General features: G+C 50.5%; 1 protein-coding gene across 3 annotated transcripts in view; it reads left to right on the top strand.

The window, feature by feature from the left end:
• Positions 1–4262: 4262 nt before the first annotated feature.
• Positions 4263–19201, top strand: part of NCOA2 (nuclear receptor coactivator 2) — a 329643-nt gene continuing 314704 nt past the window's right edge. For 2 of the 3 annotated variants that reach the window (XM_040354387.1, XM_040354383.1), the window contains exon 1: positions 4263–4373. The gene's annotated coding sequence lies outside the window, so the exon portion shown is untranslated. The remainder of the gene's footprint in view (positions 4374–19201) is intronic. The other variant, XM_040354388.1, reaches the window with a different exon arrangement.

Genomic DNA, 19201 nt, shown 5'->3' with positions numbered 1-19201 from the left:
TGGGTGGATGGATAAATGAAAGGTCTGCCTCCTCCATTCATAGATTTTCATTGCTGGAAGCTGTAGTACAGTTTATATAATCCATAGGGCCTAGTTCATCTCAGGCGTGAGCAAGAGAGGGTGGCTATGTTCCCGCATACAATGGGACCATGGAGATCGAACGTAGCCACCCTCTAACAGGGAGTCAGATCATGGCAGCAAAAAAAAAGGAAATTGGGAGGCTGAGAGCAATAGAAGGGACATTTGGAGTTAAGAATTCATGCTTGAATAGAACTTTTTTTTTACCGGAGTTTTGTGTCAATTTAACCACTTCAGCCCCGGAAGATTTGGCTGCCCAATGACCAGGCCATTTCTTGCGATACGGCACTGCGTCGCTTTAACTGACAATAGTGCAGTCGTGAGACGCTGTACCCAAACAAAATTGACGTTTTTTTCCCCGCAAATAGAGCTTTCTTTTGGTGGCATTTGATCACCTCTGCGGTTATTATTTGCACTATAACCAAAAGACAATTTTGAAAAAAAAAACTATCTTTTACTTTTTGCTATAATAAATATCCCACATTTTTTATCAAAAAATATATTTTTTTTTCATCAGTTTAGGCTGATATGTATTCTACATATTTTTGGTAAAAAAAAAAATGCAATAAATGTATATTGATTGGTTTGCGCAAAAGATATAGCATCTACAAAATAGGGGTTCCTTTTATGGCATTTTTTTAATTATTGTTTTTTTTTTTACCAGTAATGGCAGCGATCTGCGATTTTTTTTTTTTTTTTTAATTGGGACTGCGACATTTATTGACGGACACATGGAATACTTTTGACACTATTTTGGGATCATTGTAATTTATACAGCAATCGGTGCTATAAAAATTCACTGATTACTGTGTAAATGACACTGGCAGGGAGTAAACACTAGGGGGCGCTGAAGGGGTTAATTGTGTCCTAGGAAGTGATTCTAACTGTGGGGGGGGGTGGGCTACCACTGACATGACAGCGATCATTGCTCCGGATGACAGGGAACAGTAGATCCCGGTCATGTCCCTAGGCAGAACAGGGAAATGCCTTATTTACATAGGCATCTCCCCGTTTGGCCTCTCCACACGGCAATTGCGGGCCACACTTTGCCTGCCCATGCCATTCTGCCGACGTATATCGGTGTGCGGCGGTCGGGAAGTGAATAAGCCCTGGTTTACACTATAACCCGTAAGTGAATTGCACAGTAACCACACCCCATTCCTGTACAATTCACCTGCGATTCACTGTGGTGCGATTTGAACGCATGCATTTGGGCTCAAATCGCACCTCTTCTAATGGATCAGGACAACACTGGATGCAAAGCGCCTTGAGGCGATTAAGTTTGCATTTGTTGCGCTATACAAGTTGCTCACTCACTCACCGCATTGTACCAAAGAAGTGCAGGTACCTTTTTTGAGCTATGCACAGCAACCATATCACATGGCTGTTTTTGTCCCATGCAATACGATGTAGGCAAACTGCACTGCATTTGCAATGCTGTTAACTTTTGTGGTTGAACTGGATGGACTTGTGTCTTTTTTCAACCTGACCAACTATGTAACTTTGTATTGATGCCTACAGAAAATCGCATACGCAGTGTGGGAAAATGCGCAGGGATCAGAGTAGTATGTTCTGGAGTCAGTCTGATAACATGGAAAATGGTAGGGAGGAGAGGGAACGCCTTGTCATCCTAGGCTGTGGGCTGTGTGTTTCTGTTGATGCACACAGTGTATGAAGACACAACTCTAGTCCCTGCATGCACTGGTGACTCCAAGGGAGGTTGCATGAGAAAGGATCACTCTTCTCAAGTGAGAGTGCACTAAAGTGAATTACCACCAAGTGTTTGTTTATTTTTTTATTTTTGGTGTGCTTAAAGCGGGGGTTCACCCAAATTTTTTTTTTTAACATTACATTCAGCCGAGTTGTCAGAATGACAATCGGCTGTTTTTTTTTTTTTTATCCCAGTACATACCGTATTTTCACCGCCGCTTCCGGGTATGTCTTCTGTGGGACTGGGCGTTCCTAATTGATTGACAGGCTTCCGACCGTCGCATACTGCACGTCACGAGTTGCCACATAAATGTCTATCTAAGTCGAAGCATTAAGGTGGGAGGCCATTCCTGTCATATGGTGGAGGTTCTTCTGGATTCACCCTTTGGAGTTTTTGCACCGATTCATTCTTATTTGGAATTTATTTGCACCAGAGCACTTTAGATGGACTTTCTATCTTTTATATCATATATATTCCGATTTGGATTTATATTTGGATTTATATTTTGAGCACTATATTTGGACTTTATATAGTATATATTGCATAATTTATGTGTGTTATTTTATTTACTTAATTTCATGTTTTGCGCTGCACTTTTATTATTGTATATCTAAGTATCACCTGAAATCGCGCTGACCTTGCTACTTTGAAATCGCGCTACTTCAAGTAAAGTAGCACGATTTCAAAGTAGCCTCAGTGTGAACCAGGGCTAAAGCGGGGGTTCACCCAAAAAAATTTTTTTTTAACATTACATCTAGCATACTAAGTACATTTACTTTCAGCAGGTCATTTTTTTCCCCCCTGTACATACCTTTATACTCTGATTTTGTCCAGGGCTTCCGGGTTCCGATGACTGCGGGACTGGGCGTTCCTATCCTTCGGTTCGATGATTGACGGCTTGTGAAACCGTTCCCCTGTCGCACAACGTGCGTCACCAGATTTCCGGAAATAGCCGAGCTGTGAGTCGGCACTATACGGCGCCTGCGCAGTCAGCTCTACACGGCGGGCGCAGGCGCCGTATAGTGCCGACTCGCAGCTCGGCTTTTTCCGGAAATCTGGTGACGCGCTTTGTGCGACAGGGGACCTGTTTCACAAGCCGTCATCATCAAACCGAAGGATAGGAACGCCCAGTCCCGCAGTCATCGGAACCCAGAGGCTGGGATAGAAACGCCCAGTCCCGCAGTCATCGGAACCCAGAGGCTGGGATAGAAACGCCCAGTCCCGCAGTCATCGGAACCCTGAGGCAGGGATAAGAACGCCCAGTCCCGCAGTCATCAGAACGCGGAAGCCCTGGACAAAATCTGAATATAAAGGTATGTACAGAGAAAAAAAAAATTGACCTGCCGAGTAAAAGTAAATGTCCTTAGTATGCTGCCTCTAATATTAGAAATTGGTTTTTAGGGTGAACCCCCGCTTTAAGTGGTTAAATTAACAAACAAACGACAAAGCCTCAGTGCAAAAAACAGCTCTATGTTTGGTAAAAAAAAAAAAAATGATATAAATTTAGTTGGCATACAGTGTTGTACGACTGCGCAATTATCGGTTAAAGTATCACAGTGCTAAATGGCAAAAACTGGCCTGGTCATGAGGGGGGTAAAACCTCATGGGGCTGTGATTAGAAGTGATTAAAGTAGAAATGCAGAACTTTTTCTATTTTAGTTTTGGATAGCGTGGAGAGGGATTAGGGACTTTTATCGCTGTCTGTGACTCTGTAAGGGAGATTCCCCTCTCTATATTTAATGTTATTATTGAGCCCAGGTTCACATTGACGCAGGATTTAAATCATGCGCGTTCAGCTGAACTTGGACTATTTCATTCCCGCATGTCGGTCCGGTGATTTCCGAGACCTTTGTGCGGTTTTCTGCACAGATCTCTTGAAATTGCCAAAAGTATTACAGAAAATACTTTTGGGAATCGGTGCGGTGCTGCAAAGTCAGTGTCGCACTGATTCGGACGGTTCCATTGCGGGCAATAGGCGCTGATTTGGCATGTGATTGACACTAATGTGAACCAGGGCTAAAGGTCAAAGTAAATGTCATGTTTTGGGGTGTCCCCAGAACGGTTACAGCGGGGGAATCATCCAATGGGACGCTTGTTCAGATTTCTTCACTATGCAGGGGTCTCCTCTGACTTCCTGTCGTGTCTATGGGACAGGAAGTGGCGGGAAATCTCCTCTGTCAGGGGTTAGAACTCTCCCTCACAAAGGGGCACTTTTCCCTCCTATAGTTTTCTATATGATCCAGGTTACAGTAGAGGTCATGAGATGGAGAAGGTTTATCCCAGGTCGGGATGTGATTGTATGATGTGTGATGGATATACTGTGGGATGGAATGTGTCAGAGGGTGACATGTGGGTGGGGTGTTGTCACCTGTGGGTGTCGGGGGGAGGGGACAGGCAGATACAGAGGACATGGCTGTGGTCGGGGGAGGGGCCGGGCCATGAGGTGGAGGAGGGGATCCGGGGCTCGGAGGAGGTTCCCGGGATAAACAAGCCCGAGTCTCCTGCTGGAGGAAGGAATATGGCGGCTGTGGATGTCTTCATCTCCCGGGAAGCCCGGAGCTCGGTGTCCGCTCCACACTGACCGGTGAGGAGACGCGGGGAGGGCGGCGGCTGTGTGGGGGAGGGGACATGTGCGGGGAACTTCTCTACTACTCTCATGTCACTATTGTCACCACATACCTCCTTCTGTCTATGGGAGACACCCCCCTCCTGTCCAGTCTATAGGAGACACCCCCCCCCCCTGTCCTGTCTATAGGAGACCCCCCCCCTTTCTGTCTATAGGAGACCCCCCCTCCTGTCCTGTCTATAGGAGACCCCCCCTCCTGTCCTGTCTATATAGGAGACACCCCCCCCTCCTGTCCTGTCTATAGGAGACCCCCCCTCCTGTCCTGTCTATAGGAGACCACCCCTCCTGTCCTGTCTATAGGAGACACCCCCTTTCTGTCCTGTCTATAGGAGACCCCCCCCTTTCTGTCCTGTCTATAGGAGACCACCCCTCCTGTCCTGTCTATAGGAGACACCCCCTTTCTGTCCTGTCTATAGGAGACCACCCCTCCTGTCTATAGGAGACCCCCCCTTTCTGTCCTGTCTATAGGAGACCCCCCCCTTTCTGTCCTGTCTATAGGAGACCCCCCCCCTTTCTGTCCTGTCTATAGGAGACCCCCCCCCTTTCTGTCCTGTCTATAGGAGACCCCCCCCCCTTCTGTCCTGTCTATAGGAGACCCCCCCTTTCTGTCCTGTCTATAGGAGACCCCCCCCCTTCTGTCCTGTCTATAGAAGACCCCCCCCCTCCTGTCCTGTCTATAGAAGACACCCCCCTCCTGTCCTGTCTATAGGAGACACCCCCCTCCTGTCCTGTCTATAGGAGACACCCCCCTCCTGCCCTGTCTATAGGAGACACCCCTCCTGTCTATAGAAGACCACCCCCCCTCCTGTCCTGTCTATAGGAGACCACCCCCCTCCTGTCCTGTCTATAGGAGACCACCCCCCTCCTGTCCTGTCTATAGGAGACCACCCCCCTCCTGTCCTGTCTATAGGAGACACCCCCCTCCTGTCCTGTCTATAGGAGACACCCCCCTCCTGTCCTGTCTATAGGAGACACCCCCCTCCTGTCCTGTCTATAGGAGACACCCCCCTCCTGCCCTGTCTATAGGAGACACCCCCCTCCTGCCCTGTCTATAGGAGACACCCCCCTCCTGTCCTGTCTATAGGAGACACCCCCCTTCTGTCCTGTCTATAGGAGACACCCCCCTCCCTCCTGTCCTGTCTATAGAAGACACCCCCTCCTGTCTATAGAAGACACCCCCCTCCTGTCCTGTCTATAGGAGCCCCCCCTCCTGTCCTGTCTATAGAAGACACCCCTCTCCTGTCCTGTCTATAGAAGACACCCCCCTCCTGCCCTGTCTATAGGAGACACCCCTCCTGTCTATAGAAGACACCCCCCTCCTGTCCTGTCTATAGGAGACCACCCCCCTCCTGTCCTGTCTATAGGAGACCACCCCCCTCCTGTCCTGTCTATAGGAGACACCCCCCTCCTGTCCTGTCTATAGGAGACCACCCCCTCCTGTCCTGTCTATAGGAGACACCCCCCTCCTGTCCTGTTTATAGGAGACCCCCCCCCCTTCTGTCCTGTCTATAGGAGACACCCCCCTCCTGTCCTGTCTATATAGGAGACCCCCCCTTCTGTCCTGTCTATAGGAGACCCCCCCCTTCTGTCCTGTCTATAGGAGACCCCCCCTTCTGTCCTGTCTATAGGAGACCCCCCCTTCTGTCCTGTCTATAGGCGACCCCCCCTCCTGTCCTGTCTATAGGAGACACCCCCTCCCTCCTGTCCTGTCTATAGGAGACACCCCCCTCCTGTCCTGTCTATAGGAGACACCCCCCTCCTGTCCTGTCTATAGGAGACACCCCCCTCCTGCCCTGTCTATAGGAGACACCCCACCCCTCCTGTCCTGTCTATAGGAGACACCCCTCTCCTGCCCTGTCTATAGGAGACACCCCTCCTGTCTATAGAAGACCACCCCCCTCCTGTCCTGTCTATAGGAGATCACCCCCCTCCTGTCCTGTCTATAGGAGACCACCCCCCTCCTGTCCTGTCTATAGGAGACACCCCCCTCCTGTCCTGTCTATAGGAGACACCCCCCTCCTGTCCTGTCTATATAGGAGACCCCCCCTTCTGTCCTGTCTATATAGGAGACCCCCCCTTCTGTCCTGTCTATAGGAGACCCCCCCCTTCTGTCCTGTCTATAGGAGACCCCCCCTTCTGTCCTGTCTGTAGGAGACCCCCCCTTCTGTCCTGTCTATAGGAGACCCCCCCTTCTGTCCTGTCTATAGGAGACCCCCCCCTTCTGTCCTGTCTATAGGCGACCCCCCCTCCTGTCCTGTCTATAGGAGACACCCCCTCCCTCCTGTCCTGTCTATAGAAGACACCCCCCTCCTGTCCTGTCTATAGAAGACACCCCCCTCCTGTCCTGTCTATAGAAGACACCCCCCTCCTGCCCTGTCTATAGGAGACCACCCCCCTCCTGTCCTGTCTATAGGAGACCCCCCCTCCTGTCCTGTCTATAGGAGACACCCCCCCTCCTGTCCTGTCTATAGGAGACACCCCCCCTCCTGTCCTGTCTATAGGAGACACCCCCCCTCCTGTCCTGTCTATAGGAGACACCCCCCTCCTGTCCTGTCTATAGGAGACACCCCCCTCCTGTCCTGTCTATAGGAGACACCCCCCCTCCTGTCCTGTCTATAGGAGACACCCCCCCTCCTGTCCTGTCTATAGGAGACACCCCCCCTCCTGTCCTGTCTATAGGAGACACCCTCCTGTCCTGTCTATAGGAGACACCCCCCCTCCTGTCCTGTCTATGGGAGACACCCCCTACCTCCTGTCCTGTCTATAGGAGACACCCCCCCTCCTGTCCTGTCTATAGGAGACACCCCCCTCCTGTCCTGTCTATAGGAGACACCCCCCCTCCTGTCCTGTCTATAGGAGACACCCCCCCTCCTGTCCTGTCTATAGGAGACACCCCCCTCCTGTCCTGTCTATAGGAGACACCCCCCCTCCTGTCCTGTCTATAGGAGACCCCCCCCCTCCTGTCCTGTCTATAGGAGACACCCCCCCTCCTGTCCTGTCTATAGGATACCCCCCCTCCTGTCCTGTCTATGGGAGACACCCCACCCCTCCTGTCCTGTCTATAGGAGACCCCCTCCTGTCCTGTCTATAGGAGACCCCCCTACTGTCCTGTCTATAGGAGACACCCCCTACCTCCTGTCCTGTCTATAGGATACCCCCCTCCTGTCTATAGAAGACCCCCCCTCCTGTCCTGTCTATAGGAGACCCCCTGTCTATAGGAGACCCCCCCCTATAGGAGATGCCTCCTCCTGTCCTGTCTATAGGAGACCCGCCCCCCTCCTGTCATGTCTGTATGAGAAGACCCCGCCCCCCTCCTGTCTGTATGAGAAGACCCTCCCCCCTCTTGTCCTGTCTATAGAAGGAGACCCCCTATGTGTGACACATCCACAGGGCAGTGTGCTGGGGGCAATACTAAATGTGTGTGACCTCCCACTGATCACATAGATCCACGGTCTGTACTATAGATCCCCAGTCGGTTACTATGTGTCTCCGGCCTGTACTACACAGGTGCATCTCATAAAATTAGAAGATCATCAAAAAGTTAATTAATTTCTGTAATTCTATTCAAAAAGTGAAACTCCTATTTTATGTTACACACAGAGTGATATATTTCAAGCATTTCTTTATTTTAATTTTGATTGTGGCTTACAGCTAGTGAACACCCCAAATTCATTATATCATAAAATGTAAATATTACATAAGACCAATAAAAAAAGGATTTTTAATACAGAAATGTTGGCTTACTGAAAAGTAAGTCCATGTACAGTATAGTATGCACTCAATACTTGGTCGGGGTTACTTTTGCATGAATTACTGCATCAATGTGGCGTGGCATGGAGGTGATCAGCCTGTGGCATTGCTGTGTTATGGAAGCCCAGGTTGCTTTGATAGCGGCCTTCCTCTCGCCTGCATTGTTGGGTCTGGTGTCTCTAATCTTCCTCTTGACAATACTCCACAGATTCTCTATGGGGTTAGGTCAGGCAAGTTTGCTAACCAATTGTAGCTGCTTTTTGGCTGTGGACACGGGTCAACATGGGCACCCTAAATATTCTGCCGCTACTCGGCCCCATACACCACAAACTGTGATGCCCATTTTTTTCTGCTCTCAACACAGCAATAGGGACAACATGGTGAGGTTGAAAAAAACAAAACAAAAAAAAACCACTAGTCCATCTAGTTCAAGTACTTTTACTTGTGATCCTGCCATGAGATCCTTAGTTCAGACACTTTCTTGTATGATGTGACAATTGACTCCCTGTGTTGTCACCGCCTTGTCTGCCCTGACAGGAAGTAGGTGTGAAGCATGGTCCACTAATGTCACTGTCAGGAAGTCCCGAGCAATAATGACTGGCAGCTAATGCTGGAGTGAGTGAATGTTGACATGAAGTGGCTGAAAGAGACTGCAGGAGATCAGCAGAGCTAAAAAAAATAGAAGGTGTCACTTTATGTAAACAAAGTCATAAAATGTCACCTGCTTAGGGCTTGGATCTATTTTGAAGAGCAGTTTACCGTAGAGGTGCGCCGAATGGAAATATTGCTACTGAAAATCCAGGATGCACTTGACCGAAAATGACAGTTTTTAACAAATATATTTAATTGTATTATATTAGACTGTTAATATTATAAATTTTAAATTAAATATGAATTTATTGTTGGACATTCTCAGCACAGAACAATGTATGTCTTCACACTGGTCCGTTGTGCTTCCATTGTGGTGTTAAAAATCTTGCTGCATTTTTGGTTCGTTAAAAAAACACATCAAAAACACTCCTCCCCAATGCATTGGAAACGCATCAATATTGCATCCAGGTTACATTTTTGATGCAGTTTTGAGTCGCATGACCTATGAAAAACACACTATAAGCACAGTAAAATCGTGTGCATTTTCTGCACTCTTATCGGCACCATTTTCTCTATCCGAAAATTCGGAAAACTGTTTTTGCCGATATGTTTCGGCCGGCAAAATTTCAGAGATAGAGGTATTGCATCGTTGCCCGGTGTTTGGAGATGGAGGGATTGCAGCGTGCTCAGAGATGTAGGGATTGCAGCGTTGCCGGTGCTCGGAGATGGAGGGGTTGCAGCGTGGCCTGTGCTCGGAGATGGAGGGGTTGCAGCGTGGACGATGTATGGAGGGGGGGGGGGGATAGCGTGGCCGGTGCTCGGAGATGGAGGGGTTGCAGCGTGGCCGGTGCTCGGAGATGGAGGGGTTGCAGCGTGGCCGGTGCTCGGAGATGGAGGGGTTGCAGCGTGGCCGGTGCTCGGAGATGGAGGGGTTGCAGAGTGGCCGGTGCTCGGAGATGGAGGGGTCGCAGCGTGGCCGGTGCTCGGAGATGGAGGGGTCGCAGCGTGGCCGGTGCTCGGAGATGGAGGGGTTGCAGCGTGGCCGGTGCTCGGAGGTGGAGGGGTTGCAGCGTGGCCGGTGCTCGGAGATGGAGGGGTTGCCGTTGCAGCGTGGCCGGTGCTCGGAGGTGGAGGGGTTGCAGCGTGGCCGGTGCTCGGAGATGGAGGGGTTGCAGCGTGGCCGGTGCTCGGAGATGGAGGGGTTGCAGCGTGGCCTGTGCTCGGAGATGGAGGGGTTGCAGCGTGGCCTGTGCTCGGAGATGGAGGGGTTGCAGCGTGGCCTGTGCTCGGAGATGGAGGGGTTGCAGCGTGGCCTGTGCTCGGAGATGGAGGGGTTGCAGCGTGGCCTGTGCTCGGAGATGGAGGGGTTGCAGCGTGGGCGGTGCTCGGAGATGGAGGGGTTGCAGCGTGGATGATGTTTGGAGATGGAGGGGTTGCAGCGTGGCCTGTGCTCGGAGATGGAGGGGTTGCAGCGTGGCCTGTGCTCGGAGATGGAGGGGTTGCAGCGTGGCCTGTGCTCGGAGATGGAGGGGTTGCAGCGTGGCCTGTGCTCGGAGATGGAGGGGTTGCAGCGTGGGCGGTGCTCGGAGATGGAGGGGTTGCAGCGTGGCCTGTGCTCGGAGATGGAGGGGTTGCAGCGTGGCCTGTGCTCGGAGATGGAGGGGTTGCAGCGTGGCCTGTGCTCGGAGATGGAGGGGTTGCAGCGTGGGCGGTGCTCGGAGATGGAGGGGTTGCAGCGTGGATGATGTTTGGAGATGGAGGGGTTGCAGCGTGGCCTGTGCTCGGAGATGGAGGGGTTGCAGCGTGGCCTGTGCTCGGAGATGGAAGGGTTGCAGCGTGGATGATGTTTGGAGATGGAAGGGTTGCAGCGTGGCCTGTGCTCGGAGATGGAAGGGTTGCAGCATGGCCTGTGCTCGGAGGTGGAGGGGGTCGCAGCGTGGTCGGTGCTCGGAGATGGAGGGGGTCGCAGCGTGGTCGGTGCTCGGAGATGGAGGGTTTGCCGTTGCAGCGTGGTCGGTGCTCGGAGATGGAGGGGTTGCAGCGTGGCCTGTGCTCGGAGATGGAGGGGGTCGCAGCGTGGTCGGTGCTCGGAGATGGAGGGTTTGCCGTTGCAGCGTGGTCGGTGCTCGGAGATGGAGGGGTTGCAGCGTGGCCTGTGCTCGGAGATGGAGGGTTTGCAGCGTGGACGATGTTTGGAGATGGAGGGGGGGGGGGATAGCGTGGCCGGTGCTCGGAGATGGAGGGGTCGCAGCGTGGTCGGTGCTCGGAGATGGAGGGTTTGCCGTTGCAGCGTGGTCGGTGCTCGGAGATGGAGGGGTTGCCGTTGCAGCGTGGCAGGTGCTCGGAGATGGAGGGGTTGCCGTTGCAGCGTGGTCGGTGCTCGGAGATGGAGGGGTTGCCATTGCAGCGTGGCCGGTGCTCGGAGATGGAGGGGTTGCAGCATGGACGATGTTTGGAGATGGAGGGGTCGCAGCGTGGCCGGTGCTCGGAGATGGAGGGGTTGCCGTTGCAGCGTGGCCGGTGCTCGGAGATGGAGGGGTTGCCGTTGCAGCGTGGCCGGTGCTCGGAGATGGAGGGGTTGCAGCGTGGACGATGTTTGGAGATGGAGGGGTTGCCGTTGCAGCGTGGTCGGTGCTCAGAGATGGAGGGGTTGCCGTTGCAGCGTGGTCGGTGCTCGGAGATGGAGGGGTTGCCGTTGCAGCGTGGCCGGTGCTCGGAGATGGAGGGGTTGCAGCGTGGACGATGTTTGGAGATGGAGGGGTTGCCGTTGCAGCGTGGTCGGTGCTCGGAGATGGAGGGGTTGCAGCGTGGACGATGTTTGGAGATGGAGGGGTTGCCGTTGCAGCGTGGTCGGTGCTCGGAGATGGAGGGGTTGCCGTTGCAGCGTGGTCTGTGCTCGGAGATGGAGGGGTTGCCGTTGCAGCGTGGTCTGTGCTCGGAGATGGAGGGGTTGCCGTTGCAGCGTGGTCGGTGCTCGGAGATGGAGGGGTTGCCGTTGCAGCGTGGCCGGTGCTCGGAGATGGAGGGGTTGCAGCGTGGACGATGTTTGGAGATGGAGGGGTTGCCGTTGCAGCGTGGTCGGTGCTCGGAGATGGAGGGGTTGCCGTTGCAGCGTGGCCGGTGCTCGGAGATGGAGGGGTTGCAGCGTGGACGATGTTTGGAGATGGAGGGGTTGCCGTTGCAGCGTGGTCGGTGCTCGGAGATGGAGGGGTTGCCGTTGCAGCGTGGTCGGTGCTCGGAGATGGAGGGGTTGCAGCGTGGCCGGTGCTCGGAGATGGAGGGGTTACCGTTGCAGCGTGGCCGGTGCTCGGAGATGGAGGGGTTGCAGCGTGGACGATGTTTGGAGATGGAGGGGTTGCCGTTGCAGCGTGGCCAGTGCTCGGAGATGGAGGGGTTGCAGCGTGGCCGGTGCTCGGAGATGGAGGGGTTGCAGCGTGGCCGGTGCTCGGAGGTGGAGGGGTTGCCGTTGCAGCGTGGCCGGTGCTCGGAGGTGGAGGGGTTGCCGTTGCAGCGTGGCCGGTGCTCGGAGGTGGAGGGGTTGCAGCATGGCCGGTGCTCGGAGATGGAGGGGTTACCGTTGCAGCGTGGCTGGTGTCGATGAGTTCTTGCACAGGAAAGGACTTTATTAAGGTGACAGCAGTCCCAGCTCTGTGTTGGAAGTTGGGATTGCTATTCAAATTGGTTTTATTTTTCTGTCCCCTAAACTAATGTTATATTCATACCATCCAGCATCGTTCTGGTTCTTGCAGTGTTATTTTTGGGTAGTTGTTTAGTTAGAGAGGTGATTGTCCAAGATAACGATCTGTTCAGATTATTGAAAAACAAACTGATTCCTCCATCCACACAGTGGAGGTGGATAGAGGAATTCTGTAGGATTCCTCCATTGTCAGAATACACTGATCAGTCAGCGGGCTGATCAAAAAAAATGCTTCCTTTATCCACACATTCAAGGTGGGTGGAGGAATTATCCTTGCTTTGCTATTTTATTCCTACAGCGGGACTCCTCTGCTGTTAGACTACACTGATCAGCGCTGCATTCGAAAATGTTCGGGCAAACAGCAGCTGCATCCAGTCAGATCCGTTCTGACAGCCAATGCTGGTGGCACATCCAATGGGCACAGTGGGGAGATTCATCCACCTGCACCGTATAGTGTAGATCAGGGGTGTCAACTCAATTTCATTGTGGGCCGCATCAGCATTATAATTTCCCTCAAAAGGGCCGGTAGTATGTGTAAGATTAGATGTCCAGCCCATCCTCTCCCCATATATTAGATGTCAGGAGCCACCCCACCCTCAGAAGTTGAGTCCCCCACTCTCCCTTACATCACAGTGCCTTACCTTATGCTTTTGCTGGGAAGAAGCTGGATGCATTGCTTGAAAGCAGGAAGTAGGGGTCTGGAGGAGGACCAGAGGAGGGCTGGACGGGTGCGAGGGCCACATGAAATGGCCCGGAGGGCCGGATTCGGCCCGCGGGCCTTGTGTTTGACACCTGTGGTGTAGATGGAGAGATTTCTTTCCTTTTTGTGTTGGGCCAGCCTTACTTCCTCACCTTCATACTTTGTATTCAGGTTCCCAGATTTCTAACCTACTACATTTCTATACATTCTATCTGCTCTTATAATACTTTATTATATTAGTAAAACCACAAAGCGGTTTAGTTAATTTTCAATTATATTCTGATGTGATACTCGTTAATACATTACCTGAAAGGGATTTCACACTGAACTGCTCAATTAACCCAAAAAAGAATCTGGGATAATAAGTTTCAGTATATTCCCTCTTGAATGTTACTGCCTTTACGACAGAAAGAGCATATAGTATGGAAACGCCTATCTGTGAGCATTTAAAGTGGTTGTAAAGGATTTTTTGCAATGGTTTTGCACAGAGTAGCTCCGATCTTCTCCTGGGGTCTCCCGCATGTGCCCCCATGGGGTCATGTGCTCCCGAGCCACGCTCTTTATGTCCATTCACACAGTGCCTGGCCCAGCCCTCTCCTTACTGGCTGTGATTGACAACAGCAGAAGCCAATAAGGCTGCATTCACACTATAGCGTACTGAATCGCGGCGTTTTGTCCCACGAATTGCGGCGGCAAATAGCGGCGTTTTGTATCGCGATTGTGAATGCAGCCTGTGACCCCCTCTATGGAGATGGTTCACATCTCCTAGCCGAACGCCGAAAGATGCCTGAAAAAAAGGTCCGGGACCTTTTTGTCAGGCGTCAGGCGTTCGGCGTGGAGATGTGAACCATCTCCATAGAGGGCAATGCTAAAGCATCCCTCTGGCGTGTCGGGGCGGCAGCGGCGTTCACACTACAGGCGTATATACGCCTAGGTGTGAACAGGGCCTAAGGAGGGAGAGAGCAACAGCTCTAGTGCACATTGCTGGATTGGGATGGGGCTCAGGTAAGTATGGGGGGGGGGGGGTGCTGCACCCAGAAGTTTTTTTCACCTTAAAGTATAACTAAAGGCATACTATTATTATTGAAAGTAAAAGAAAATCACAAATGTTGGATTGTTCCTAGAAAAGTAATAGTGGGGGAAATCCTTCCAATGGGGACAGGGGGGGTCCCCAATGAATTCTCCTAATTTGCAGGAATTTCCTCTCACTTCCTGTTTGGCTTTGGGACAGGAAGTGAAGGGAAATCTCCCCAATCGGACACAGTGGTCCAGTTCTGATGCCCGCATGCCCATTGTATGTGCTTTTAGCTGTGGACATGGGCCAGCATGGACACCCTGACTGGTCTGCAGTTGCCCGGCCCCATACACTGCGATGCACTGTGTCTTCTGACATCTTTTTAGTGGATCCAGCATTTAAAGTGGAAGTTCAGGCAAAACCTAATGCTAAACCTGCTCCCTGTTACATTCTAAACCAAATCCATCTAACTCTGTAAAGCAAATATCGATATACTTGCCTACTCTGCAGCTGACCTGGTCCGCTCCCAACATCAGCTGTCAGCGGTGGCTTCAGTGTGGAGGTGGGTGCAGGAGAGGCAGCTGACAACAGATACCCCATAGTAACTCTATGGGTGACATCACTTCCCAGCCATTTCACAGCCATTGTCAATCCTCCGCTGCTGGAAACCAGGTCGGATCGCTGCAGAATAGGTAAATACAGCGATTTTTGCTTTACAGGGTTAGATAGATTAGGTTTAGTTGTAGTTTTTGCCTGGACTTTAACTTTTTCAACTTTAACTTTTGTAACTTGAGCTACAGTAACAATCATATTGGATCAAACTACACAGGTCAGCCTTTGCTCCCCGCGCGCCTCAGTGAGCCTTGGCCACCCATGACCCTGTCGCTGTTCGCTGGTTTTCCTTTATTGGACCACTTTTGGTCGATCTGGACCACTGCAGACCGGGAGCATCCCACAAGAGCTGCAGTTCTTGAGTTGATCTGACCCAGTCGTCTAGCCGTTACAATCTGGCCCTTGTCAAAGTCACTCAAATCCTTACGATTGCCCATTTATTTATTTTCGCATGCTTTCAACGCTTCATTTCAACTTCATGTATAACATGTTCACTTGCTGCCTAATATATCCTACCAACTTTTGAGATGACGTAACCAGATAATCAATGTCATTCACATTACCTGTTAGTGGTCATAATGTTGGCTGGTGTGTGTGTATAATATAAAATCTATTGTGGTGCTTTTCGTGCCCTCCAGGCATAAAGTGGGGGCATACTGCAATAAAACCATGGCAAAAAATGTTTTGGCTGTAGTTGGCCTTTAACCACTTGAGGACCCCCCCACGCAGCTATACGTCTGCATAATGGCATGGCTGGGCACAAGGGCGTACATGTACGTCCCCTTTAAGAGCCCAGCCGTGGGTTGTGCAGCTCCATGACCGTCCCCCATGGGAACCGTGAAACCCGATTTGCCGCCGGCGTCCCACGGTCGGGTCACAGAGAGGAAGAACGGGGAGAGGTAAGTGTAAACAAACCTCTCCCTGCCTGTGCTTCCTAGTGAGACTGACACTGATCGCCCGTTCCCTGTCATAGGGAACGACGATCAGTGACGTCACACGCCCAGCCACGCCCCCTACAGTAAGAAATACAAATCAGGGCACACTTAACCCCTACAGCGCCCCCCTCCTGGTTAACCCCTTCACTGCTAGTGTCATTTTTACAGTAACCCAGTGCATTTTTATAGCACTGTTCGCTGTAAAAATTACAATGGTCCCAAAATAGTGTCAAGTGTCCGATGTGTCCGCCATAATGTCGCAGTCACGATAAAAATCGATGATCACAAAGTCACGCCATGAGGTGGGCCAAAGGGTTGGGAGTCTGTTCCTCTCCTCCCGGCACAGTTAGTACCCATTGGGGGTGCTGGGGGGCCTGGGACGGGACTCGCTCCCGGAGGTCCTAGGGGTTTCATGTCTAACAGGTATTATAGTACAGGTGCTCTTGTTAGCAGACGTACACGAGTGGTGGCTCACTCCTCACCCTATGGAGATGAGTGATGTGATTTTGTACTGTTGTCACTATGCCTTTGTCTGCTTTATGTCATGTATGCCTATTAAAAATAAAAAATGTAACTTTTAAAAAAAATCGATGATCGCCGCCATTACTAGAAAAAAAAAATTAATAAAAATGCAATAAAACGATCCCCTATTTGGTAGACGCACAGCTCCCGGTCCTGTCAGGGAGGGAAATGCTGATCTTCTGTTCATACAATGTATGAACAGAAATTAGTCATTTCCCCTAGTGAGGCCACCCCCCCTACAGTTAGAACATACTTAACCCCTTCCCCGCCCCCTAGTGTTAACCCCTTCACTGCCAGTGTAATTTTTATAGTAATCCAATGCATTTTTTATAGCACTGATCGCTATAAAAATGCTAATGGTCCCAAAAATGTGTCCGAAGTGTCCACCATAATCTCGCAGTACCGGAAAAAAATCGCTGATCGCCGCCATTACTAGTAAAAATTTTTTTTTTAGAAAAATGTCAAAAAAATACCCCCTATTTTGTTAACGCTCTAACTTTTGTGCAAACTAATCAATAAACGCTTATTGCGATTTTTTTTTTTTTTTTTTTTTTTTACGAAAAATATGTAGAATACGTATCGGCCTAAACTGAGGGAAAAAAAATGTTTTTTTTATATATTTTTTTGGGGATATTTATTATAGCAAAAAGTAAAAAATATTCATTTTTTTTCAAAATGTTCCCTCTATTTTTGTTACGCAAAAACTAAATACCACCAAAAGAAAGCTCTATTTGTGGGGATAAAAGGACGCCAATTTTGTTTGGGAACCACGTCGCATGACCGCGCAATTGTCAGTTAAAGCGACGCAGTGCCGAATCGCAAAAAGTGCTCTGGTCTTTGACCAGCAATATGATCCGGGGGTTAGGTAGTTAAAGCGACGCAGTGCCGAATCGCAAAAAGGGGCCAGGTCCTTTAGCTGCATAATGGTCCGGGGCTGAAGTGGTTAACAACTCAAGATTATTTCAGATCAGTCTTGTAATGTAACAACTAAAATAAAATCTATTTATGGAACAAACACCCCCCCCCCCCCCACAATGAACATGTTACGTTTTCTTAGTGGTTCAGATTTACAAACCTTCAATAAAACCAGCTATGAATAAGACATGGCGGCTATACATTGTCAGGCATGTTGGTTGCCTGGATGTGCCCCTGACCCGTATCTCTAGTCATAGTGGGTTGTGTGCACCCATTAGTACCTGTCTCTGTGCAGGTGTCAGGCCCTCATTAATGCTCGGCTCCCCAACCGGGTGCTGTTGTGACACATCTGCTACACAGTTTGTTCTCTGCGACAGACTTCTGTCAAAATATTAGAATACAACCGGGTATGTAAATAAAATTGGTTGCAATTATATGCATTGTTGAATTAAATAAACCACAACTACAAATAAAGGAATCCAAATATGATTTGGATTTTTTTTTTTAAATAGAAAATGACTTATTTACTGTCTGAGGTTCCCAAGGATCGAGCACTCTGCTGTTGATCATCCCGAGAATCAGTCTGGTGTCATGTGGTATGAAAAAGGACATCTCTGATTCTGACAAAAATCCTTGGGGGGGGGGGGGGGGGATGGAATGTATAAAACCTGACATCCTCCCAAGTGGACGATCCTTCAATAGTCCTGATATAGATCACCAAATATAGAAGTCTAGAACAGGGGGTCTCCAAACTATGGTCCTCCAGTTGTTCACAAACTACGATTCCCATCGTGCCTAGTCATGGCTATGAATGTCAGAGTTTTACAATGCCTCATGGGTTGTGTAGTTCTGCAACAGCTGGAGGGTCCTCCAAGCACTTTTGTATGGATCAGAGATACTTTTGACAATGTAGTGTATTGGGATGCCTCCCTTTACACACACATGAACTTTAATGGCATCCCAGTCTTAGTCCGTCAGGTTCAATATGGTGTTGGCCCACCCTTTGCAGCTGTAAGAGATGGTCTAAGACTAAGGACGTTATGCAAGAGATGGTCGGAGACTGCAAACTTGATTCAGGAGATGGGCTCTGGTGTGTTCGGGATCCTAGTCACAATCCACCTGCCTGATGCCGACACTGCACACCGCCAATCACAGGCAGTGAAGCCTTTCCCGGTCCACAGCTACAGACAGGAAATGTCTCACTGCCTGTGATTGGCGGTGTGCAGTGTCGGCTTCCTGGTGGGATCGGGCAGGTGGATTGGAACTAGCATCCCGAACACGCCAGAGCCCATCTCTAGTCGGAAACTGCGGACGTGATACAAGAGACGGTCGGAGGTTTCAGACATATTGCATGAGGCTGCTAGAAATCACTAGGGGGCTGCATAAAATGTGCCAAAGGGTTGCAAGTTGGTCACCAGGGCCTTAATGGGTGCTTGTTAATCTGGAGGAGCAGGTGTTGGGAGGCAGGGTGCACTTGTATGCAGACTGGTTTAGGTATCACCCACATGTGGTGCTAAGCCTCTCTTATTGAAAGAACTGAAATCCAATGAATGCAAATGGTTGGGCCAGGACAGTAAGGATGGGGAGGAAAGTGCTAGATGATGCTGGATGTCCCCCACCCAGGAAGTGAGGTGAGAAGCTCGCAGTGTACTGTGGAATCAAGGTAAGTACTTTCAGTACCTGAGAGGTATCGTCCTCTACAACTGGGTAAGGCTGGAGGACAGCTTTAATGAGCTGCACATACATATCTGATGGGGGGGGGGGGATTTTATCATTATTAAAATCTATTCAATAAATGACATTATTGATCCTTGGAAGATTGGGGCACACACAAACTGCCCTGGACCCGAAGTCTGCAAATACTTACCTCTGCTCCAACAATGAGACATCTGTGAACTCCCTCAATGGCGCCGACAGTTTCTTCCCCTCCACAGCTTCTTATGGGTGCAGGTTCTTGGGTCATCTTTGATTTTTCAGGGTAGATCACTCATGCAAGCTTAACCCAGGACTGATACTGAGCTGTGCATGCGCAGCTCCTTGTACATTCTA

Source organism: Rana temporaria, chromosome 5 (assembly GCF_905171775.1).
Source record: "Rana temporaria chromosome 5, aRanTem1.1, whole genome shotgun sequence".
Taxonomy (NCBI): domain Eukaryota; kingdom Metazoa; phylum Chordata; class Amphibia; order Anura; family Ranidae; genus Rana; species Rana temporaria.
The sequence above is the reverse complement of the archived record's forward strand: the minus strand, read 5'-3'. Positions and strand labels throughout refer to the sequence as shown.